Source organism: Mobula hypostoma, chromosome 27 (genome assembly GCF_963921235.1).
Source record: "Mobula hypostoma chromosome 27, sMobHyp1.1, whole genome shotgun sequence".
In the NCBI taxonomy this organism is placed as follows: Eukaryota; Metazoa; Chordata; class Chondrichthyes; order Myliobatiformes; family Myliobatidae; genus Mobula; species Mobula hypostoma.
This window is the reverse complement of record NC_086123.1, coordinates 1,792,066-1,817,998: the sequence shown is the minus strand read 5'-3', so window position 1 is coordinate 1,817,998 and position 25,933 is coordinate 1,792,066. Positions and strand designations below refer to the sequence as shown.

The 25,933-nt window shown below is 40.1% G+C and overlaps 1 protein-coding gene across 6 annotated transcripts in view; it reads right to left on the bottom strand.

Annotated features, from left to right (window-relative positions):
* LOC134338336 (apoptosis-inducing factor 3) overlaps window positions 1–25,933 on the bottom strand; it is a 151,757-nt gene that overhangs the window by 95,434 nt on the left and 30,390 nt on the right. The window contains exon 1 of one of the 6 annotated variants that reach the window (XM_063034099.1): window positions 19,014–19,032. The exons of 4 other annotated variants lie outside the window; for them this stretch is intronic. The gene's annotated coding sequence lies outside the window, so the exon portion shown is untranslated. Of the gene's footprint in view, window positions 1–11,913; window positions 12,226–19,013; window positions 19,033–25,933 lie in introns of those variants that run through there. One more of the 6 variants, XM_063034093.1, reaches the window with a different exon arrangement.

The window sequence follows — 25,933 nt, the reverse complement described above, 5'->3', positions numbered from 1 at the left end:
TGTGATCTCTATTTCACAGGGTGACGCACAACATCTTTCAAAAGGGTTACTCTCACAATGCGTCAAGCCTCAATTGTGTATCTGAGAGGGTACAGAGAAACTGGCAACCAGCTGGCTGAAGTGTCCAAGGACATTCTGCAGTCAGAGGCTCCCACCTGCTTCAAAAGGGAACAACCATACGGTGCCCAGAAGAGCAGGTGAACTGCCTCAATGACTATCTCATCTACCACGATGAAGTGCTTTGAGAGGTTGATCATGGCTAGAGTTATCTCCTGCCTAACCAAAGACCTGGACCTGCTGCATTTTGCCTACTGCCACAACATGTCTACAGCTAGTGCAATCTCACTAGGTTTCCACTCCACCTTGGGTCGCCTGGGTAACTGCAAAACCTGTCGGGCTGCTGTTTATTGACTATAGTTCACCATTCAACACTATCATCACCTCGGGACTAATGAATATGCTTCAAAACCTGAGTCTCTGTACTTTCATCGGCAACTGGATCCTTGACTTCCTCATCAGGAGATCACAGTCCATGCAGATCGGAAATAACATCTCCTCCTTGCTGACAATCAACACCAGCACACCTCAAGGACGCACGCTTAGCCAGCTGCTCTACTCTCTCTAAACCCACGACTGTGTGACTAGGCACAGCGCAAACAACATCTCTAAAATTGCTAATGACAGAAAAATTGTTGCCAGAATCTCAGATGGTGACAGGAGTGAGATAGTGTAGATCAGCTGGTTGAGTGGTGTCACGACAACAAAACTTGCCCTCAACATCAGAAAGACTAAGGAATTGATTGTGGACTTCAGGAAGGAGAAGTCAAAGGTACACACACCAGTTATCATCAAGGGGACAGCAGTGGAAAGGGTGAGCAGTTTCAAGTTCCTGGGCCTAACACACTGATGCAATTATGAAGGCGGCATGCCTCTGGCTATATTTCATTACAAGTTTGAGGAGATTTAGTGTGTTGCCTCATACTCTAGCAAATTTCTACAGGTGTGCCATGGAGAGCATTCTGACTGCATCACAGCCTGATATGGCGGGGCCACTGCACAGAATCTGGAAAAGCTACATGGATTTGTAAACTCAGCCAGCACCAGCAGGGGTACCAGCCTCCCACCATTGAGGACATTTCAAGAGCCGAAGCCTGATGAAAGCAGCATCCCTCACCACCCAGGACATGCCTCTCATCATTATTACCACAGAGGAAGTACCGCAGACAGAGACTTAACGTCTTAGGAACAGCTTCTTCACCTCTGCCATCAGATAACTGAGAGAACAATGAACCCATGAAAACTGCTTCACTATTTTTGTTCTCTTTTTGCACTTTTTTTTAATATACATTTATTTTTTAATTTATAATATATTTTATATATTAACACTATACTTCTGCCATAAAACAAATTTCATGACATACAGTATGTTAATGATAATAAACCTGAAACCAATTCTGACTGTTTCCCTCCAAAGATGCTGCTCGACTTGCTGAGTGTTTCCAGCATTTTGTGAAAACGCTTCCCAATGTGACCAGTCGTAGTCTCGAATTCTTTCAGATTCTCAGACAAGCCTCAAACAAGTTTTTGACCTTCAAGGTAGTATGTTGTTGGAAAGGTACTAAAATTGAGAGAAAACAATGAGAAGCCATTTTTTTTCAAGCATTAGATTTTAAAGTTGCTTATAGATGCAGAACGACCTTTGGAATAATGAGTAGTAAATTGGCCTGCAGCCTGAAATCTACAAGCAATTGGAATTATTTCATGAATAACAACAGCAATTTACAATCATCAACAATTGTATGAGATTTCAATTTGCATCTAAGCACCAGCCCTGAGTTGAGTATAAAGAAGATCTACTGGAATTAGAGACACTGTACTACAATCCAGCGTTTAGGAAATAAATAGGCAATGGTATCTATCTCAGCAATGCAGACCTCGCATATCCCAGCATTATAGTAATGGCTAGGACAACAACAACCATTTGCATTTCATTGTGGTATAACATCTAAGAAGTTTCACATAAGCATTATAAAACAGGAATCTGATCCAAAGCCAGTTGGAGAGAATAGAGAAGATAACCAAAATCTTAATTAAAGAAAGGAGTTAACGAATGCCTTAAAAACAGCAAAAAAGGGAGAGGGTGGGGGAAGCATATCAGAATTTGGATACTGCAGCTAAAATCATACCAACCAACGCTGGGGTGATGGAAAATCAGACGAGGTCTAGGATTGCTGGAACAATGAGGTCTTACTGTTGGTTACAAAGATAATGAAGTGCAAAGTTGCCAAGGGCTTTACAAACAGTTTGTTAATTATCTGCGGGACCATGATACACTGCTGCTTTGAGAGGTGCTGCCATAAAAGCTAGTTTATTTTGTTTGCCACCTCAATGTAGATATGAATGATAGTATGGATCTTTTAGGTTGAGCATCATTAATCAATGTATTTACCTAGTAAACCATAGGAGGGTGCTGTTTAATCTTTGTTCAACTTGCCTGTTTTAAACCAGAATCAGATTACAATGCAGAATCAATAAATCCAAATTTAGTGCAATTTTTGCTCATTTGTCCTTTTCTAAAATAAAGGGCAACATCTGAGAGTAATTTACAGCTGTTAATGGTATCTTTGTTATTTACAGATATAGAAAGATATCAATATGTAGATTATGCAGTTTCCTCTACATTGGAGAGAGCAAATCCAGACTAAATGCTGTGCAGAGTACAGTACCTGCACGCAGGAGTGATCGGGAGCTTCCTGTTGCTGCCACTTTGACTCTTCACCCCCCTCCCATTCTAACTTGTCTGTGAGGCCTCACCACGACAATGTGAGATCAAACACGAACTGTTTTTCCTCTAGGCACTTTTTAACTTCAAGTAAATGGTACTCTTTCCTTTATTATGCTTTATTTCCTTTATTATGTGCAGTTTTTTAAAAATGTCTTGCTAATTGTCTCTATTCATGCACCTTATCACTTGATCTGTCTTAACCTATTTACATATGGGCTCACACCTCAGCTAGCCCCGCTTTGAAATCTATAAATGCTCCTCTATACCCCCGGTCTTGAAGACTCACTGGCCCAAAACGTTGACAGGTTTCTGTTTCCACTGATAGTGCTTGACTGGCTGATTTTTATTTAGAGATTTCCTCAAACATTTCTGTTCTGGTTTCAGATTCCAGTATTTGCACTTTAATTTGTTTTCCATTTCTGCAGGTGAGTTTGCATTTTAATTTAAAATGAAAGATGACACTGTGGGTTAGTGTTGCTTTATTTTTTTTTAAACTTTGAACAGGCATGTACCTGAAATCACTTTAACAACTCAATTACTGTCTTTAATAACTGTCTCTTAATCATATTCCACTTGGATTCTAACTGAAATTCCGCACTTCAAATTTGGACATGATACAGGTGGCACAGTGGGATAGTGGTTAGCGCAATGCTTTACGGTGCCAGTGACAGGGTTCAGTTCCTGCCACCGTGTGTAAGGAGTTTGTACGTTCTCCCCATGACCGTATGGTGGTCCAGTTTCCCCCTACATTCCAAAGATGTATGGGTTATGGCTAGTAAATTGTGGGCATACCGTGTTGGCACTGGAAGCAAGGCAACACCCACGGGCTGCCCCTAGCAGTTGATGCAAATGGCACATTTCACTGTATGTTTCAATGTACATGTGACAAATAAAGCTAATTTCTTAAACCTCTCTGATATTTAGAGGCCCTTGGTTGGGTATTCTTGTTGCAACCCCTGGAGAGGGTTCAAAGGAAGTTCACGAAAATGATTCCAGGATTGAATGGCTTGTCATATGAAGAGTGTTTGATGGCTCTGGGCCTGTATTCACTAGAATTCAGAAGAATGAGAGGTAACCTAATTGAAACGAATCAGATGGAGAAAGGCCTTAATAGAGTGGATGTGGAGAAGATATTTCCTATGGTGGGAGAGTTAAAGACCAGAGAACACAGCCTCAGAATAGAGGGGCATTCTTTCAGGATGGGGATGAGGAGGAATTTCTTTAGCCAGAGAGTGGTGAATCTGTACAATTCTTTGCCACAGGCTGCTGTGGAGGCCAAGTCCTTTTGCATATTTAAGGCAGAAGTTGACAGATTCTTGATTGGTCAAGGCATGAAGGGACACAGGGAGAAGGCAGGAGATTGGGGCTGAGAGGAAAATTGGATCAGCCATGATAAAATGACAGAGCAGACTTGATGGGCCTAATGGCCTAATTCTGATCCTATATCTTATGGTCTTATATTAACATTTAATGCTGTGCGATAGAACATAGAATAGTATTGTACAGGAGCAGACCTTTTGGCCCACAATGTTGTGCCAAACCAGCTGAACCAGTTTGCTCCATCAGCACAGGAGCACCACAGGGATGTGCTGTGAGCCCCCTACTCTACTTGCTTTACACCTCTGACCGAGGGGTTAAGTACAGCTCCAACACTATATACACATTTGCTGATGACACTATTGTTGTGGGGTGTATCAAAGGGGGTGATGAATCAGCATACAGGAGGGAGACTGAAAATTTGGCTGGGTGATGTGAAAACAACAACCTCTCACCCAATGTTAGTAAGACAAAGAAACTGATTGTAGAGTTCAGGAGAGGGAAACCAGAGGTCCATGAACTTGTATCCATCGGAAGAACAGAGGTGGAGAGGGTCAGTAACATTAAATTCCTGGTTGTCACTATCTCAGAAGACCTGTCCAGGACCCATCACGTAAATATAATTGTGAAGAATGCACGGCAGCACCTCTACTTTCTCAGGAGTCTGCGGAGATTCAGTATGTCATCAAAAACATTGGCAAACTTCCATTGGTGTGTGGTGGAAAGTGTGTCGACTGGCTGCATTACGGCCTGGTATGGGAACACCAATGCCTTTGAGTGGAAAATCCTACAAAAGCTAGTGGATTCGGCCCAGCACATCACAGGTAAAACCCTCCCAACCATTGAGCACAGTTACTGTAAGAGAGCAACACCCATTATCAAAGATTGTCACCACCCAGGCCATGCACTTTTCTCGCTGCTGCCATCAGGTAGAAGGTATAAATGCCTCAGGACTCGCACCACCAGGTTCAAGAACAGTTACTACCACTCAACCATCAGGCTCATGAACAAAAGTGGTTAACTACATTCATTTAAGGACTCTTTTATCTTGTTATTTCATGCTCATTATTTATTGCTATTTATTTATATCTGCATTTGCACAGTTTGTTGTCTACTGGTCCTGTTTATGGTTACTATTTTATGTATTTACTAAGTATGCCCGCAGAAAAAGAATCTCAGGGTTGGATGTGCTGACATGTATGTACTCTGATAATAAGTTTTACTTCGAACTTTGAAAAAGCAAATGAAAAACATTAAACACTAACCCCTCCTACCAACATAATGTCCATATCCCTCCAGCTCCCTTACATCCATGTGCCTAGGCAAACATCTCTTAAAAGCCTCTAATATATTTGCCTCCACCACCATACTCGGATGATAGTGCAAGCTCACAATTTTTCTCTTCAACAGCGCCAATTTACTCAATCCAAAAGCCATCCTAATTTCCACATTTCCATTTCATGTTTTGCCTCACCATAATGCTTTAACTAGACAATCCCAATTTCCTTGTGTAATGAAATGACGTAAGTCTCAGTTTCCTCCCCCATACCCTTATCTCAACAGGAACCTCAAATGATGTTGAACTATGCCCGTAACATCTTCACTTCTGCAACCACTTCTTTGCTAAAGTTCTTCATCCTGTACATTGATTCCCTTCACTAAAGTTCATTATTTCTGATCCATCTGAATTTTTCCCACTGGCTCTTCAATTTCTTGAGATTTTCCCATTACATACAGATAGCATGACCTAACCATCCGGTTTCTACATTCCATTCACTTCCTTTAACCTACTCCTCCATTCCCTCCTGCAAACTCGTAGCTGTAGCAGATAAGGATGGTGCTGCAGTATTGGTGTCTTGGTGAAATGACCTCCACTTGTTCTCCAACACCTCTCTGTTACTCCTTCTGGATCACAAAGTCACCATCAAAGATTAGGCCATCCTTTCACAGACAATCACAGGCAGAGATTGATAGGTATCTGAGTAGCCAGGGCATCAAAGGTTATGGTGAGAAGGCGGGGGAGTGGGACTAAATGGGAGAATGGATCAGCTCATGATAAAACAGTGGAGCAGACTCAATGGGCCGAATAGTGACTTCTGCTCCTTTGTCTTATAGTCTAATCACTGGTCTCATCTCCTCTGGAGGTCATTGTAGCTTCATAATATTCTGCCTTCTTTTACCTTCTACCTAATATCCACAAACAAGATTGCACTATTGTTTCAGTTTGTTCTTATCCAACCAAAGTCATAGTCCTTGATTCTACCTTCTCTCCCTTAATCCAATCTATCCACAACTATATTTACAAAACCTATGAAACCCATTTCAAAAGTTTTCAATTTCCAATACCCTGACCCCAACCATCTCATTTTCATCATTAACCAAATTGCTTGATAAATTCATTCCCAATATATTGGCCTGGGGCCCTTAGTCCACCTCCCCCATCACAGTCACCTCATGTGGCTGAACTTGTTCTCTTTATCAAACAACAATTTCTTAGACTCAGGTAATGGAACATAATTCCTTTCAATCATGCCAAAGTTCTTTGTTATTCATTTTCTGGTACACTGATAGTCGTACTTCTTTCTTTCACTCAAAACTGGAAATGTCATCAATTCTGATAACAACTTTCACCTTACTCTTTCACGTCAGTGATTCCAATATGTTTTCAATTTTCCTTAATCCCTCCATCATGAGGGGAATGGATCTTGATCATGCCTATTCATTTCTGGGACTTTTTTTAGATTGTCATTTAGTAATTATGCATTAAGAAACGATACAATGTTCCTCCAGAATGATACCACAAGACAAACCAAGACTAAAAAAACTGACAAGAACCACATAATTATAACATATAGTTACAACAATGCAAAGCAATACCGTAATATGATAAAGAACAGACCAAGGGCACGGTAAAAAAAAGTCTCAAAGTCTCTCGAAAGTCTCATCATCTCATGCAGACGGTAGAAGGAAGAGAAACTCTCTTCCTGCCATGAACCTCCAGTGCCGCAAACTTGCCGATGCAGCATCCTGGAAGCACCTGACCATGGCCAACTCTTGAGTCCATCCGAAAACTTCGAGCCTCCAATCGGCCCTCCGACACCGAGCACCATCTCTGCCGAGCGCTTTGACCCTGGCCCCGGCAACAGGCAATAGGCAAAGCCGAGGATTTGGGGCCTTCCCCTCAGGAGGTTCTCGATCGCACGGTAGCAACGGCAGTGAAGCAGACATTTCAGAAGTTTCTCCAGATGTTCCTCCGTGCTTCTCACATCTGTCTCCATCAAATCAGGATTGTGCACGGTACCTACTTAACAGATATGTTATCATTTCGGAGCGGCCGTGCACGCCACCATCTTCTCCTCCTCCTCCAGACTTCTATCATTACTCATGCCCTCAAACCTTTCAGAACCAAAGTTCAAAGTACATTTATTATCAAAGTACGTACGTGTCACAATATGTTACTTTGAGAACAAGAATAGGGATTTCCCTCTCCAAATTTTCCAACCCATCAGCTGCTATATTCAATCCTCTGTCTGTTCCAATATCACTCAATTATGCCATTACCAACACATTTTCTGCTCTTCTCTCCTTTTAGCATTCCACCAGAACTGTAGATATTCTGGATCACGCCTTAATTTCCTTCAAGGTCCACTGCCTTGCCCATGGCACCTCTACAAAATCACATGGGATGCAAACTTCTCCTTCTACTTACTCTTTCCCACCTTTAAACCAATTTACCAGTTTCAGGACCATAAGGACATTCCAGTTGAAATGGTGATTGACTTGTATAATTTTCCATTTAGTATCCTGTACTTGCTATTCATAATGTGATTTGCTTTACGCAAGGGAAACAAATGCAGATCAGGCATTGCTTTATTTTACCTCTCTTGCAATCCTGAGTGATCTTCAGCGCCCAACACTGTTTCAGTAAAACCATAAGAATTATCTCCTAGGCACACAGCAGCTTCAACATTGAGTTCAACATTTCTATTATTTATTGGTTGCAATTATTCTCAAGATTTGCCTTTGGTAATTTCATATACTGATTTTGCTTTCTCCCCGTTATAGCTCCCTAAACCGATATTTTGTTTCTGTATGCATGCTATGATCATTCTTTTTCACCTTGCACTATTAATCTTTTCTTAATCATTTAAACCCTATTGTCTTTCACATAATTGAGGAGGAAAGTGAAGTGAAATACAAGTAACTCCATTTTGGCCATGAACTGTCATTGTTCCACGATTCTCCCTTTCCCTCTCTACTCTCTCTATACTTTAAAACCTGTTCTGTTCTAAGTTTCACTTGTTCTGATGAAAGGCCATTAATCTGAATCTCCACAGAATCTCTCTGACTTCCAAATTTCTTGTTTTAATTTTCTGCACAAGAAAGTGACTCAAATCCAACCATCAATAACAAAGGTCTTCTTTCTAATGGCTGGAGTTATTTTCCTTGGAAACTTGTTGTGACCTCAAAAAAGATTGTTTCAGTTGTTTTTCTTTATTAAGGATGTAACTACATCAATCAGTATCCTCTCTCTGAAACATTACCCTATCCTTCTGCTCCTGTAATGCTCTGACTAGTCACATTAAAGCAAGAAAAGCATATCTATTGAGTAATTGTTAATAATATCTCAACTGGAAAATACATGGCACTCTCTCAAACCAGGGTTCTATTCACAAATCACTAGCATCTCACCGCACTTGCGTTGTGAGTCTTAACCGAGAGCCAAGTTTTATTAGCTGCGGAATATTTTTAAAAGGTGCATGACTGACAAGCATTGGTATTCAGAGGAATTTGATTGCCTTATACACAATCAAGGAAAATTAGTCTGAGTTATGTAATATAGAGTAATATGTCCCTGTCTCAGTAGCAGTGCAATAAAGGATCACTTGATTTGTTTCTGGGAAAAACAGTTGTCCTACATGGAGAAGTTAAGTTGAATATTCCCTGGATTTAGAAAACTGTGAAATGATCATATTAAAGTACAACATCCTCAGAGCGATTGACCTATTTTCTCATTTCAGAAGTCCAGAAGTATGGATTTAAGATTCAAAATGAGAGGTTAGTCACATTAAGACCAAAAATGAGGAGAAATTTGTTTACCCAGGGCAATTGTGAATCTTTGGAATTCACTATGCTAATCTTAATTACATATCATAGCACCATTTGCCTCTAATCAATATTCATCCCTTAATTAATAATATTAAAACAGATTATTAGCTCACAATCATGCCAGGTCACATCATTCTTCTCATAATTTGGAGTTACAATCTTCTATATTAGTCATGAAAACTATCTTGTTATCGTCTACTCTATGCTTTATGCTGAAATATCTTTCAGTGGCTAAATGGTTAACAATGCTCTCCAAAAGTTCACATCAACTGTGTGCAAACCAGCCATGTCAGAAATGCAACACAATCCACAAATTGACCATTTAGCCAAGTAACTGCCTACTTATTCTCATTCACTACAAGTTCCCAGCTGCAATTAATCCTTGAAATCAATGTGAAAAATATCTGTTTAATTAGACAGCAATGTCCACATAAATACTATCTGGTGTGCCCTGCTTTCTGCCATTCAAATGTACCCACACAGTATTACATTCATTTCAATACAATATAAAACTTGTCTTAAAGGTTCTCTGCTTACAATTGCACGCAACAGCTCATTGCAGTCAGAACAAACATGGTTTTCAGATAGCTATTGCTCCTTTCCCTAATTTACATTTGCTCATTTTTAGCTAAGTACAAACTGAGCCAAACAAGATAGATCTTGCAAAACCAGTTATGAAACCTTTCATGCTAAATTGGGATACAGTTAATAAGAACGTGTAGACACTTAGTTGACAAGATTCAGGTCACTAGAATATTTAAGACAAAGAGTTTCAACATAAATGGGGATCAGTCAAGAAAATGCAGTTAATGCATTTCAGTCATCTTGAAATTAGCAAGCACTCTGTTATCCTCTGTGTAAAACCTGATTACTGATTTCATGTTGATCCATATTATATTCCAGTAAACCAAAATACAGATGTAACACTTCTATTGTTATGGCCCTCCATATCACATGGTCAGAATATGTTTTATTCATCGATGCCATTCCAATTAGAAATAAGTATTGCCTGTAATGTCTAGAGAAATTTCAAATATCACTGGGCTACGTTTATTCTTCTCTCCTCCTATAAAAGCAGGATAAAAATTCCAATCCACCAGAATTTGCCTGTCACTTCAACATCCACTGCTTGTTGTTATAACTTATCTAGTCAAGTCAAGTCACTTTTTATTGTCATTTCAACCATAACTGCTGGTACAGAACACAGTAAAAATAAGACAACGTTTTCCAGGACCCTGGTGCTACATGAAACAAGACAAAAACTACACTGAACTACGTAAGGAAAAACACAAAAACTACACTAGATTACAGACCTATCCAGGACTGCATGAAGTGCACAAAACATTGCAGACACTACAGTAAATAATAATAAATAATAAACAAGACATAATCACAGTAGAGGGCAGTAGGTTGGTGTCAAGCCAGGCTCTGGGTATTGAGGAGTCTGATGGCTTGGAGGAAGAAACTGTTACATAGTCTGGTCGTATGTTACTGTTCTGGATTAAAGTCAATCCCAAGCATCCTTCATTTCCAGTTTAACTCACTGACTGATACCCAATGCACTTGATTTAACTCACTGAAACATATTCCCCAAGCTTCTGGACCTAACTCATTGCCGGATGGATGGTGTTCCACAAGTAACTGACTGTTGGATCTATTTTACTCCATACAAATGACAACTAATAATCTCTTCTCATGCCATCTACCACCAGGAGATCCACATTCCTTCATATAAGTAATGGATGTTATTTAGCTAATATCTATTATTTCCTTTTTGTAACTTGGGGACAAATATTGTCCTATATTAGTCTGTTTTTCTGTCCTAATCCCATGCTTGATATCATTAATCCTCAGGGCATAGCAATTGGTTGTGCTATATGTACTTCACTGAATAACTGTGTGTGAACTCTGTATGCTCTAAATAGCAGCAACTGTGTTAGTACCTATGTAATTCACTGTATGCAGGTCATTTAATTCCCTGAAACCTCTGGTGCCCCATATTAACTTTCTTCCTATTGAACATTAAACCAAGGCTCCATATTCTCTCAAGTAGATTTTAAAAAATACAAACAAGTTATCTGATCATTTACCTTCAATACTATGAATGCTAACTATCCTATCATTTTCCACAGTACACTGAATGTTGAAATATTTTGCAGAAACCAAATGGTTAATAAACTGCTAGAAAATTTAGTTCAGTTTTCTGCAACCCAAACACTTCGAAACTGCAATGCAAACCATTCAAAAATAGAACCAAATACACAATGCATATAATCAAATATTTTGCCTGGTTGCTCTTATTCACTGTAAATACAGAACAGGAATGAATCCTTTAGTGCAAAGTTTTAAAAAAAATCTCAGCTCGCTAGACTGCTAAGTCCACCTAAGCAGTCTATAGTGTCCTGCTTTCTGCCATCCAATATTGCTGACACTGGGATACACTAGTTTCTGAAGAAAATGCCTTAAAATGTACTGCTAACAATTACAAGCAAATAGCATATAATAATTAAGGCTGCAGTGCTAGAATTATTTATTTCGGTGATTCTATCTCTTTCTAATTCTGTGCCATGTACAGAGCCAAGCAAGATGCATTTTGCTAAACCAGCAATGAGCCATTTCTGACAAAACAGGAACAGAGTTAGTCCCAACCAAAAACTGATACCTAATATTCACAGAGATGCAGCCTAGTACAAAGCACTTACCTAGTACAAAGCCACCGATACGGGATGACTAGAAATACTTTGTAATGTTTCTTTTCTTATATAAAGCTGAAGTACAGATTTCTTCCTTTGCTGTGAGTCTCTGTCCTCTGCTTGTGGCAGTCTGGTAGTAAATCTGTTTGCCAAGGAATTTCCTGAATGATAATCACATGAGGCTGAAGTCTCCGCAGCAGAGGCGAAAAGAAAGAGCAGCGAGTGGAATGCGGCAGGGAGCTCTGCCAGCCGGCCGGCCGGCCCTCGGCAATATGCAGCATTGAGAAGCAGCAGGATGGAAGCACAGCACGAATCGAGAATGAGTCCTCGCTCCTCCTCTCCTCCCTGCCCCTCCCCTCCCTCTTTCCAAGGTCCTGACAGCGGATTGTTGTCCCCAGAAAGGCTGACTCATACTCTCTCTTACTGCCTTTGACTGACCATGTGAATTGCTGCAATGACATCACAGCCTGGCAGCTCTCCCGCCATGGGAAGCTCCCTCACCTCGAAAATCTGTTGACTCTCATGTGGGAAGTAGGAGCGAATCGAGGAAAACAACAGGAATCTAGGAGGTGGTGGGAGGGGGGTCAGGCTGGTGATAAGCATTGATATTGGGAAGTAGACTATACTCGAAATTAAGAACAAAGGTGTGTCAATTAATTAAGGATTTGAGACAAAGATTTGACAGCTGTCAGTCTCTTTAAATGTTTACTTTAATGTAAAACAATGAACTCTCTTGCTGTTAAAGAGCAGTCAGACTGCTCAGTTGTGATAATTTGATCCTGAACAAATTTTATGATGCACTGCTAAGTGTAAGTAAATTCAAGTGATGCTATTGTTTTGATAACAAAGGTGATGCCAAAGCTAGTTACTGCACATCACCGTATACTCAATTCCTTTGCTGTAGTGTATTGTCTGACCATTATCTACAGACTTACTAAACTCAGTAACTGACTACCCTCCAGAGGTATGTTCTGTCAACTGTGGTTTACTGTGAATTAGAAGATTCTCAGTTCAAGTCGCATATTAGAGATATAACCACAATATTTTAGACAGACACATGAAGTGCGGTACTGAGGGAACCCTACAATGTCATGGGTGCTGTTTTCCAACTGGGTTGTAAATATGAGGCCTCATCTATTCTTGCTGGTGGATATACAGTGTCCCATGGTACTCTTTCGATGCACTGTACTCGACTTACCCTATTGTCCCTGAACTTACCCCTGAATGAAGATCACTAAAACAAACAAACTGATTATTATTTTAATATTTGTTATGCACAAAGTGTCAGACATGTTTTGCTCTATAGTACAACAGTAGCAATATTTCCCAGGTCTCTCACTCTGGATGTCCTAAGGTGATGAAAGGCTCTATACAAGGGCAAGAATTTCTCTGACTGAGAATCTTTCTACAGGGTCAGTTATCCTTTGACAAAGTATTCTCCCCATCACCTCAGTCAACAACTAACCTCATTAACTTACAATTTTAATTTTACCATTAAAATTGTAATGTATCAGATATTTATGTCCCCAATGAGACAACAGCATTTAACTCTACTTATTAGGTCAAAAGAGTAGCCACAGTTGACTGACTGGCCATTTACCCCAAACAAAAACTTCTGCCTTATTCAGGTTCATAGATAAATAAGACAGCTGTCAAATGAAAATGAAGGCAGTGACTAACAATAATCTACAAAGACACTAGATTCAGCTAACACACATAAAAGTTGCTGGTGAACACAGCAGGCCAGGCAGCATCTCTAGGAAGAGGTACAGTCGACGTTTCAGGCCAAGACCCTTCGTCAGGACTAACTGAAGGAAGAGTGAGTAAGGTTCACTAGATTCAGCTATTGCCTCTGTTGATCAAAGCATTGGGACCATGGAACAAGCATCTTTAGGATAATTGAAGACATCATGAGGAAATGTGCTGTAACTTTCTAATATGCAGACAATATTCACGATTCTTTATTCCTATTTCTGTTACATTCATCTGGATTTTTGGTGACAAATGTTCCAGAAGACCCACTATCACCTTCAATATGCCTACACAAAAGCAACAAACCTACTCAAGTGGGCTGTCATGACTGTGAACCCAAATAATGTATGAACCTATATGATCCATTACTGCAATAGCAACAACTGATAGAATGAAATTCACATTATCCAATAGCTCAGCACAAAAAGGTGAAATCAGCTCCATACTGCTGCTGCAGCCTTTTCCTATTTTCCTCCCTTTATCCCACAAACAGGTCTAAGAACAATCTTGGATAGGTTCCTTAGTGAAGGTATAAATTGTAATACGGCTCAGACGTATTTGTATTTGTTAGGCTAAATTCCAGAAAGTCCACCTATGCCCATGATTGGGAAGCTGATTCAGTGTGAAGCTCACTCTCCCAACCTTGAGCTGGGTTTCAGTCTGAGTGCTAAATCTTCACACAATGAGGAAAAACTGAAGGAACAACGGCTACCAAATCATTAATCTAGAAGTTAACAGTATATAGGAATGAGGGTTACATGTTGAGGATGGCTAGAATCTTTCCTCCTTTCTTTTTCATTAATATCGATCTATGAGGGCAGATGAGGTCGTGGTTTAACATGGAATCTGAATGACAACTTGTTACTATACAAAATTACCAGCTCGGTTCCAAAGAAATGAGTGTGAGGGAAAATAACAGCCAACAAAAGTAACATACCAGGGTAACAAACAATCTGCTGGAGGAATTCTGCAGGTCGGGCAGCATCTATTGGGGGAGGGAGGACTTATCAATGTTCTGTGTCAAAATTTCTCATCAGCACAGGTTTTTAACAACTGTCATTCAAAAATTCCTTAACAACCCCCACTCCCACAGATGTTGCCCAACCTGCTGAATTCCTACAGTATTTGTTGCCTTTGACTCCAGCGCCTGCAGTCTCTTCTATCTGCAATTTTAAAAAAAACAGAACCTGAGAAGAGAGATGTAGAGATGAGGCCTTCAGATTATTTCTTTTCTTATTTTTTCTATGAGCTAGAAATTCCATTCCAGCAGTGCTGGAGAACCCACACACTTCAACAACACTGCTTTCCAAACACGGAGAATGCATGAATTATTCAAATAAACCCACTCTTAGGCAGTGTCGATGTATTCATATTCCACTAGCACTGTATCTGTTACTATTATTGCTAACTGACGAAAGAAGGGCATCACTTCCTGGCCTATCCATGTGTCCAGTGATCGATCACCTGCTGTCCCTCCTGTGGCAGAGTCTAAAGTGATAACACTGGCTTCACCTGCCATCTCAGAAATCAGGAACTGGAACAGACGCAGGACACCCTCAAACTCGAGGGCCTGTCTAAGAGGAACTGAAAAGAAAAATATATCACAGATACCGGAAATCAAATGAAATCAAAACATTTTTTAGCTGTTCGTCCAGTTAGGCAGCATCTCTGGAATAGAAACAGTTAATATTTCAAGTCCATGACCCCATGCAGAAAACATCATTTCCACTGACCTGAAACATAAACTGTTTCTCTCTCCAACGTTACCTGACCTACTGAATATCCTGTTCTATTTTTTGTTCTTACCAAAAAATGCTTCACTGTAACTTGTGTTGAAACAAATCCCATCGAAGCCTGTGATTTAACTACAATCTCTACTTTGGGTTGGGTCCTTGCAAAGCCGTCCGCAATGGATTAACCCCCTGCCATTAACTGCATTTGATTATGGCTTTGTATTAATTTGCAGGCAGTTAATTTCAAAGTATTATTACACTTGAGGACTGAAAGAAATCTGCAATTTCTACTAACATTCCAAACAGTTTGATTTATAACCATATTTTACACTTTCCAGCCTGCAAAGCTTTGTATTATTTTTACAACTAACTGCACAACAGCTCCAACCTACTGTTCATCAGAGGAATCCTAGATGCTAAAAAAAAAGGATTATGATCTTAAAAGTGAGAACCTTGCAAGCTCACCAAATGAAAGTGCACTTACTTGTTCAAAATAAAGGGTGTCCATGGCTATATATTCAATGAAATCCTATCAATGAGTCCTAAACTTGCTTATCATGGAGGGATTGAATCAATCCATTCAGCCTGGATGTATCAAACCTCAACAAACAACATTTGTTAGCCAACTATTTAAATGACTTCTCAAGGACAAGCAAGCTGCAAACCTAACCAAAAGGTCTACCAAACACCTAGTCCCAGTGCAATTTGGTGTTGAGAAGTCATACCAATACCAATCCTCTTCCTAACGTTACTCTGTCTAATTCTCCATTCTAATGAACCTTCCCATTGAAGGGAAGCTAATGAAAAAGCCATTAAACTATCTTCACACACAAAATGCTGGAGGAACTCAGCAAGTCAGGCAGTATCTATGGAGGGAAAAAACAATCGACGTTTCAGGCTGAGATCCTTCATCGGACTGGAAAGTAAAGGGCAGATGTCAAAATAAAGGAGTGAGGAAGGGGAAGGAGTACAAGCTGGCAGTCTGGACATAACAATATGGTACAAGACCCCAGGAAACATGGATCACACTTCGTATCTCAGGAGTAATTTCTTAATGAAAGTAGGCAATGAAATTCATTCCCATCCCCAGTGGTCAGCATATCCATCAGTCAACTGAAGAAAGAAATGTTCAAAGATGAAGACTGTAAGTAACACCACAGAACACTCTGTCTGTAAAGTCTCTAAATCCATTGACAAAATACTTAAATCAAATGTCAACACCTTCACCTAGACCAGGGGTGGTATGGTAGCGCAGTGGTTAGAACAACGCTTTACATACCAGCAACCCAGGTTCATTTCCCGCCACTGTCTGTAAGGAGTTTGTATGTTCTCCCCATGACCGCATGGGTTTCTTCCAGGTGCTCCAGTTTCCTCCCACAGTCCAAAGATGTACTGGTTGGTAGGCTAATTGCTCATTGTAAATTGTCCTGTGATTAAGCTAGAGTTAAATCAGGAGTTGCTGGGCAGCATGACTCGAAGGGCCACAAGGGCCTATTCCGCACTGTATCTCAATAAATAAATGAAGTATCCTCTGAATCAATGTACTGATTATGCTCACCCAGCAAAGGTGAGCAGACAAGGCTCCTGAAACATGGTCTGTCATGCCAGAAAAATTCTTAAGATACCTGAAAGAGTTGTACCAATGGTGAGGAAACACACATTAGGAAACTGAAGAATACCGCTTGTGATCAGCTGCCCACTTCAGAAATTCCCAACCCCAATATGCACTCAGAAATTTATCTTGTATAAATTCAAAGTTGTTGAAATTACTGACGGTTATGCAGTGGGCACTTTCACAGAGCAAACCTCTATTATTTCATTATTAACACATCAAATGGATGAGGTCAATTCCTGTCCTAAAATATTACACGTTGGTCACCCTGTTCGTACTAAATTCTAAGCCACCACCTCCTCAACAGCACCAGCACCAAGTCCTACTTTCAGTCAATCTCAGGCCCAAATCTTTCTTCCACCTGAGCTCAGACCTGGTACCCATTCCATTCAAACTCCCAAATCACTGCATGTATTCACCAGTCATTCTTTTCAAACTCATAACTTCTTCAAGCAATATCGGTGAAAGAAGTATTCCTGTGTGTGCTTCATGTCACACTTACGATATCTATATATAATAATTAATGTACCTCTGAAAATAACATTTATATTTACATTTATTTTATCCATTTTTAGGCATCTGGCTTTCATTAAATATCTTGCATTTATTGTCCATGGATAATTGCCCTTGAGAAAGTGATGGTGAGAAAGTTAAACAATTTATTTATGCATGCAGCAAGACCTGGGCAACATTCAGGAAAGGCTAAAGTACATGACAACATTCACATCACATAACACCAGAAGTGACCACCTCCATCAAGACAGGTTCTAACCATCAATACTTGACAATCAATAGCATTAAATCCCTCCCATTAAATTTCAGGATATAGCTACTAACCAGAAACATTAATGTATCAGGTTAATAAAATGGCTACAAAACAGGTCAGAGCTGAGCATCTTGTGACAAGTGACTCGCCTCCTGATTATCTACCATCTATGTTTTCCATTCAATTAGCTACAATCAGAAGTCTGGCGAAATAATCTCCATTTGCCTGGGTAAATGCAGTTCCCAAAACACTCAGAACCTCAATACCAACCAAAACAAAGCAGCTTATATGACTAACACAACATCCACCACACTCTGTTTTCTTCCTGTTCTATTGGCTTTACGTAGCTGAGATATTACCCTTCATTAAATACACTGTCATTGGTCACCAATCTCAACTCTAGCACCAAAAGAGTCTGCAGCATGCGTCTAACATTAACACGTTCTCAAGCAGGTTATCTCCCAAGTCACTAACTATCCTGACTTGGAAATATTTTGTTGATCTTTCGTATACAATGGGTCCAAATCCTGGAACTTCCTAGTCAATGTGGTAGGAATTTGGGGAGTATTAATGTTCATGGTAGCAATTAAGGGCAATTAGGAGCATAAATAAGTGATCAGTAAATGAATGAAAAATGTACTTCTACTGATGCATGGGAGGCTTACATAAATGATATCTATCATTTAAAAATATTCTACATTCATTTCGTCACCCAGGTTGGAAAGATAATGGAGCCCCTGGCCTAGGCAGGATCAGTATAAGCACTGCTGAGAGCTGAAACCATTGATGTTGCAAACTCCAACTGAGCAAGAGAAGTCAGTTGCCACAGTCAGCGAAGGGACATGTTTAAAAATTCCACACTGGATTTTCATGTTACATGCTGGCATCTTATGTAAAGTTTTCTCCATTCAGTGAAGAGATTCAAAGAGAGGAATGGATATCAATTGTGCTCTCCAATTGTTTATTTTTAAATTCCTGTAGAGTTTGATCAATTCATATCAATCTAGTCCATTTACACCAGTTCATGCAAAATAAATTAAGATATTCTATACAGTGACATGCTTCATTGAGAACAAGTACCTGTACAAAAAAAAAGAGATAGCAAAACCCATCAAGAATCATAAAGTGAGTATGGCAAGGGATCAATTCCAAGCAGATCATCCTGTGCAGTGGCAACCAAAGAAATAATTTGCAGTTCTGATCATCAGTGTCCAACAAGTACAATAAATATTGTCTCAATACTTACCCGCAAGAGGAACCACTAAATGGATACATATATATTTAAGGTGTATATGAAACTGCATAGTAACACAAGTTTAAGTAAACTGGGACAATAAAAAAGGTATAAAAACCTTCTCCGCTTTGAACGAAGTTCAGCCACTTTCCTCATTGTTAGTGACTGTTTTACTACTCTAGAAGTTAACCATTGACTCTCACAACTCTTTAAATTAAAAGGTTCACTGAAACCTCTATTGTCATTTTTTTGAACATTTGCCAAAACAGCCATGTGTCATTGATTATTACAAGGGTTGGAAAATCGACACATGGAAAAACCTCACGATTTTTATTGGTCATAATCCATAAGTGATCTTTATATTGTCATCTAGAAAAAATTATTAAATGGTTGAACAGAGAAGCAAAGTTTAAAGCCATTATGGACTTACAGTGGCACCTTTAGCCTTTCACATACCTTGTGGAAAGAAAAATCTCTTCATCTGAAATGTTAATTGTTTTTAAATTCCTTAATGCCTGATATCCAAATATGATTAATAATACTTTTAAAAGTTTTGATAATGACAACAGTTTTTCCTTTATTATTAAAGGTAAGTAACATAATGTGTTGTGTACATAATATTTCAGCTTCTTCAACCTTTCCTGAGAGCCACCATCTTTCTAATCAGACATGATTCTTGACAAATTCTTCCTTACCTTCTCCAAAATCCTTGATACCTTTTCCATTCAAAGATCAAACCACATTATGTTACTAAACTTTAAAATGGAAACTAGGTGAATCTTCCAATATGGGCTTAAATTTACTCAACCTGTGTTTCTGTCTTTCACATTTAGAAACTAAATTCCCAATCCACAATGCAGGAAGTCACCACCCTTTAAGTGAATCGTGACAGAAATGGATATAATCCAGTAGTAACTGCTCCTTTTGAAATGATGCTTTGGAAGGATGTAACATCAAATTCAAGTCTGTAAGATTCAACTCATTACCATTCTTTGGAGTGTTTTTAGATCTCCAAAAGAAAAGAAGAATAATCCTACAACTGTGTGAATCCCCACAGCATCCGATGACCCTATGACCTGTCTCAGAGGCCCATGTCAGAACATACTTCAAGTGGATGAACACTCAAAAAGTGTTAGGTCTCAATGGTATATCTGGCTGGGCACTGAAAACTGCATCATCCAACTGGCTAGAGAATTCAAGGACATCTTTAACCTGTCAGTGTGCTAGTCTGGCATTTCCATGTGCTTCAATAGAGCAGCAACCATACCACTACCCATGAAGAGCAGGGTGAGCTGCCTTAACAGCTATCACCTGGTTGATTATGACTAGAATTAATTCTTGCCTGAACAAGAACCTGGATCCACCTCAATTGTCTATCACCTCAAAGGATCTATAGCAGACGCAATCTCACTGGGTCTCCATTCTGTTTTGGAACACCTAGACAACCGCAAAACATACATCTGGCTGCTGCTTATCAATTACAGATTAAACACCATTACCACCACAGTAGTAATCAACAAGCTTGAAAACCTGTCCTCTGTCCCTCCCTCTGCAAATGGATTTCTTTATCAGGAGATCAGACAGTGTGGATCAGTAATAACGTTTCCTTACTGACAAACAACACAAGTGCACTTCAAGAATGTGTGTTTAGTCCACTGCTTGCTCTCTCTTTACTCTTATGGCTGTGTGGTTAAGCACATTCTAATGCCATCTCCAATTTCCCCAAAAAAACAACTGTTGAAAGTATCTCAGATAGTAATGAGGAGGCATACTGGAGCGAGATACATCAACTGATTGAGTGATGTTGCACAGCAATGTTGCACTCAACGTCAGCAAGACCAAAGATCAATTGTAGACTTCAGGAAGGGGCAGTTGGAAGAATGCTCATGAGTTCTCATTAGGGTCAGCGGTGGAAAGGATGAGCAGCTTCAAGTTTTTGGTTGTCAGCATCTCGGAGGATCTATCACAGGCCTAACACATAGATGCAACTATGAAGAAAGCATGCCAGCAGCTATGCTTCGTCAGGAGTTTGAGACTTAGTGTGTAATCGTAGAGACGTAGATGTATAGTGGAGAGCGTTCTGGCTGGTTGCATCACAGTCTGGTATGTAGGCTCCAATATACAGCATACCCAGAGTCTACAAAGGATCATAGACTCAGCCAGCATCATCACAGACACAACTCTCTCAACCATCAAAGACAGATTCAAGAAACAATGTGTCAAGAAGGTGGCATTCATCGCTAAAGAACCTCACTGTTGGTGTTGTGAATTTAATATTTCAATAATATTTAAGTAATCTTATATATATAGTTTGATTAAGCATTCCTATTTGTGTAAATAATTGTGTTATTTGTAAAACAATGTTAATTGCATATGTAATCACACTACTAGGTGATACGTATACGGCTTGCTTAAAGACGAAGCTAGACCTGCATTTCAGACTCTTACCTGTTCCTTTGAATTAGTTTAAGATTTTGAAGTTACAAAACATAACATTGGTGACAAGTTTTAAAATGAATCCAATATGGCTATCAATCTATTAAAGTGCAGCGAGATGATCGAAATAAAATAAAACACAGGTCAAGTTACAAAAGTACATGTTCTTTGAACAGAAAGACATGATTGAGTTTTAAAAAAAGACTAAGTGGAAGAATTCAGGGTTCATAAAGGGTGAGTACCAGGTGTTAATGATTATTTTAAAAAATTAGAAATATCTGGCTGTATCAGAAAGATTGATGAGTTTTGATTACACAACAGGTATACTGAAATACTGGAACATTATTTTGAATCAAATGAAATAGCCAATGAGAAATGAGTACCAATTTTGTTAAGTGCATTGGGTTTAAAGGCATACATTTTGCTTCGAAGTTTGACTGCTCCAACCAAACCAGCAGAATTGAGCTTTGGTGATGTTGTCAAAGTAACACAGGAACTCTTAGAACCACAGCCCTTGTTGATTGCAGAATGTTAGGCGTTTCATAAGCAGAATCAAAAGAAAGGGGAGTTCATTTCAGCACGTGGTTGAATTGAAGAGATTGTCTGAGTATTTTCAGTTTGGGAAAGAGTTGAATGATACACTAAGAATTCATTTAGTTTGTGGAATCTTGGAAGAAAGCATTCATCAGGACTGGAGAAAAAAAGATGAGGAATCAGTGTTAGATGGTGGGGGGAGGGAAGGATACCTTATATTCCATCTGGGTGGCCTCCAAACTGATGGCATGAACATTAATTTCTCAAACTTCCGGTAGCGTCCCCCCTTTTCCTTCTCTACCCTTATCTCTTTACCTATCACATCCCTCTGCTGCTCCTCCTCCTCTTCTTTCTTCCATGACCTTCGGTCCTCTCCTATCAGATTCCCCCCTCTAAAGCCCTGTATCTCTTTCACCAATCAACTTCAGCCCTCATTACTACACCTCTTCCCCCGCCCCCTCCGGTTTCACCTATTATCCTGTACTTCTTCCTGCCCTCCCACACTTTTAACTCTGACTCCTCATCTTTTTTTTCTCCAGTCCTAATGAAGGGCCTCGGCCTGAAACGTTGACTAGACTCTTTTCTATCGATGCTGCCTGGCCTGCTGAGTTTTTCCAGCATTTTGTGTGTGTTGCTTGGATTTCCAGCATCTGCGGATTTTCTCTTGTTTAAAATGTCTGATGCCATTTTTCTTCATGAACATTCAGAATTCTTCTGACGTGTATTGTGACTCACAATTTGTTGTGATAAGCAGTTTCCGATGAAGATAGTCTTCAGCGTGGTGACAGCCTTTGCTGAGATGGTTGACTACATTGGTATAACCTCTGGCCTCTTCGAATGAGCATCCACAGCAATTACAGTGACACAGGCAATAAACCCAGAAATATCTGAGGTATGTAAGAATGGAACAGCAGTTACCATGGGGGACTTTAACTTGCACATAGATTAGGTGAATCAAGTTGGTCGAGGCAGTCTTGAGGAGGACTTCATGGAATGCATCCGTGATAGCTTTCTTGAACAGCATGTTACTGAACCTACAAGCGAACATATTATCTAGATCTGGTCCTGTGCAATGAGACAGGTAAAATTAGTGATCTTGTAGTTAGGGATCCTCTTGGACGGAGTGATCACAGTATGATTGAGTTTCTCATACAAATGGAGAGTGCAATAGTTCGATCTAAAACCAATGTATTATGCCTAAACAATGGAGACTACAATGGGACGAGGGAGGATTTGGCGAGTGTACACTGGGAACACAGGCTATATATGGAGGAACAGTTGAGGAACAGTAGAAAACTTTCAAAGTGACTTTTCACGGTGCTCAGCAAAACTATATTCCAGTTAAAAAGCAAGGATAGTAAGGGTGGGGAGAGCCAGCCTTGGATAACTAAGGAAATAAAAGAAGGCATCAAACTAAAAGCTCGTGCATTCAAAGTTGCCAAGAAGTAGGAAACTGGAAGATTTGGCAAAACTTTAAAAAGCAACAAAGAAACACTAACACGAGGAATTCTACAGATGCTGGAAATTCAAGCAACACACATCAAAGTTGCTGGTGAACGCAGCAGGCCAGGCAGCATCTCTAGGAAGAGGTACAGTCGATGTTAAGGGTCTCGGCCTGAAACGTCGACTGTACCTCTTCCTAGAGATGCTGCCTGGCCTGCTGCATTCAAAAGAAACACTAAGCAAGCAATGAAGAAAGGGAAGCCAGATTATGAAAATAAACTAGCACAAAATATAAAAATGGATAGTAAAAGTTTTTATAATTATATAAAGCAGAAAAGGGTGGCTAAAGTGAATGTAGGTCCCTTGGAGGACAAGAAGGGGGAATTGATATTGGGTAATGAGGAAATGGCAGAAGCTGTGAATGACTATTTTGTGTTGGTTTTCACGGTGGTCTAACCTGCCAAAGAGGGATGTTATGGATGCGATGGGAGGTGAGGACTTGATACAATGGCTATCACTAAAGAGATGGTGCTGAGCAAACTTGTGGGCCTGAAGATAGATAAGTCCCCGGGTCCTGATGGAATGCATCCCAGGGTACTGAAAGAAATGGCTGAAGTTATAGTAGAGGCTTTGGTGATAATTCACCAAAATTCTCTGGACTCTGAGCAGTGGATTGGAAAATGGCGAATGTTCAAAAAAGGGTGTAGGCAAAAGACAGGTAACTATAGGCCAGTTAGTTTAACATCTGTAGTTGGGAAAATGCTTGAAGTTATAATTCAAGAAGAAATGTTGAGAGATCTGGATCCAACAGGCAGACACAGCATGGATTCAGCAAAGGCAGGTCCTGTTTGACAGGTTTGCTGGAGTTCTTTGAGGATAGAACATAGAAATCTAGCGCGCATTACAGGTCCTTCAGCCCACAATGTTGTGCCAACCATGTAATCTACTCTAGAAATTGCCTAGAATTTCCCTACTGCATAGCCCTCTATTTTTCTAAGTTCCATGTACCTACCTAAGAGGCTCTTAAAAGACACTATTATATTGTATCCACCTCTACCACCGTCGCTGGCAGTGCATTCCATGCACCCACCACTCTCTGTGTGAAAAACTTACCTCTGACATCCCCTTTGCACCTACTTCCAAGCACCTTAAAACTATGCCCCCTCATGTTAACCATTTCAACCCTGGGGAAAAGCCTCTGGCTATCCACATGATCAATGCCTCTCATCATCTTATACACCTCTATCAGGTCACCTCTTATCCTCTGTTGCTCCAAGCAGAAAAGGCCAAGTTCACGCAACCTATTCTTGTAAGGCATGCTTTCCAATCCAGGCAACATCCTTGTAAATCTCCTCTGCACTCTCTCTATAGCACCCACATCCTTCCTGTAGTGAGGTGACCAGGACTGAACACAGTACTTCAAGTGGGTCTAACCAAGGTCTTATATAGCTGTAACATTACCTCGTGGCTCTTCCCATTGTTGATGAAGGCCAACACACTATACGCCTTCTTAACAACACTGTCAACTTGCGCAGCAGCTTTGAGAGTCCTGTGGACATGGACTCCAAGATCTCGCTGATCCTCCACACTGCCAACAGACTTACCATTAATATTATATTCTGTCTTCAGATTTGACCTACTGAAATGAACCACTTCACACTTATCTGAGTTGAACTCCATCTGCCATTGCTCAACCCAGTTCTGCATCCTATCGATGTCGCACTGTAACCTCTGACAACCCTCCAGACTATCTATAACACCCCCAACCTTTGTGTCATCAGCAATCTTACTAACCAACCCTTTTACTGCTTCATCCAGGTCATTTATAAAAATCACAAAGAGGAGGAGTTCCAGAACAGATCCCTGCAGAACACCACTGGTCACCATCCTCCATACAGAATATGAACCATCTACAACCACACTTTGCCTTCTGTGGGGAAGCCAATTCTGGATCCACAAAGCAATGTTTCCTTGGATCCCATGCCTCATTACTTTCTGAATGAGCCTCGCATGGGGAGCCTTATCAAATGCCCACTAAAATCCATATACACTACATCTACTGCTCTGCCTTCATCAATATGCTTTGTTACAGAAGGGATAGAGGGGAACAGATGGACATTATTTATTTGGATTTCCAGAAGGCGTTCGAAAAGATGCCGCATAAAAGACTTATCCATTAGATAAGGATGAATAGAGTTGGGGGTGAGGTATTAGCATGGATAGAGGATTGGTTAACTAATAGAAAGCAGTGAGTTGGGATACATGGGGGTTACTCTGGTTGGCAATATGTGGTGAGCAGTGTGCCCAGGGGTCAGTGCTTGGCCCACAACTGTTCACAATATACGTTAATGATCTGGAAGAGGGGATCAAGTGTACTGTATCTAAGTTTGTTGAGTGGAAAAGCAAATTGTGCAGAAGATACAGATAGTCTGCAGAGAGATATAGATAGGTTAAGTGAGTGGGCAAGGGTCTGGCAAATGGAGTACAGCGTTGGAAAATGCAAAGACATCCACTTTGGA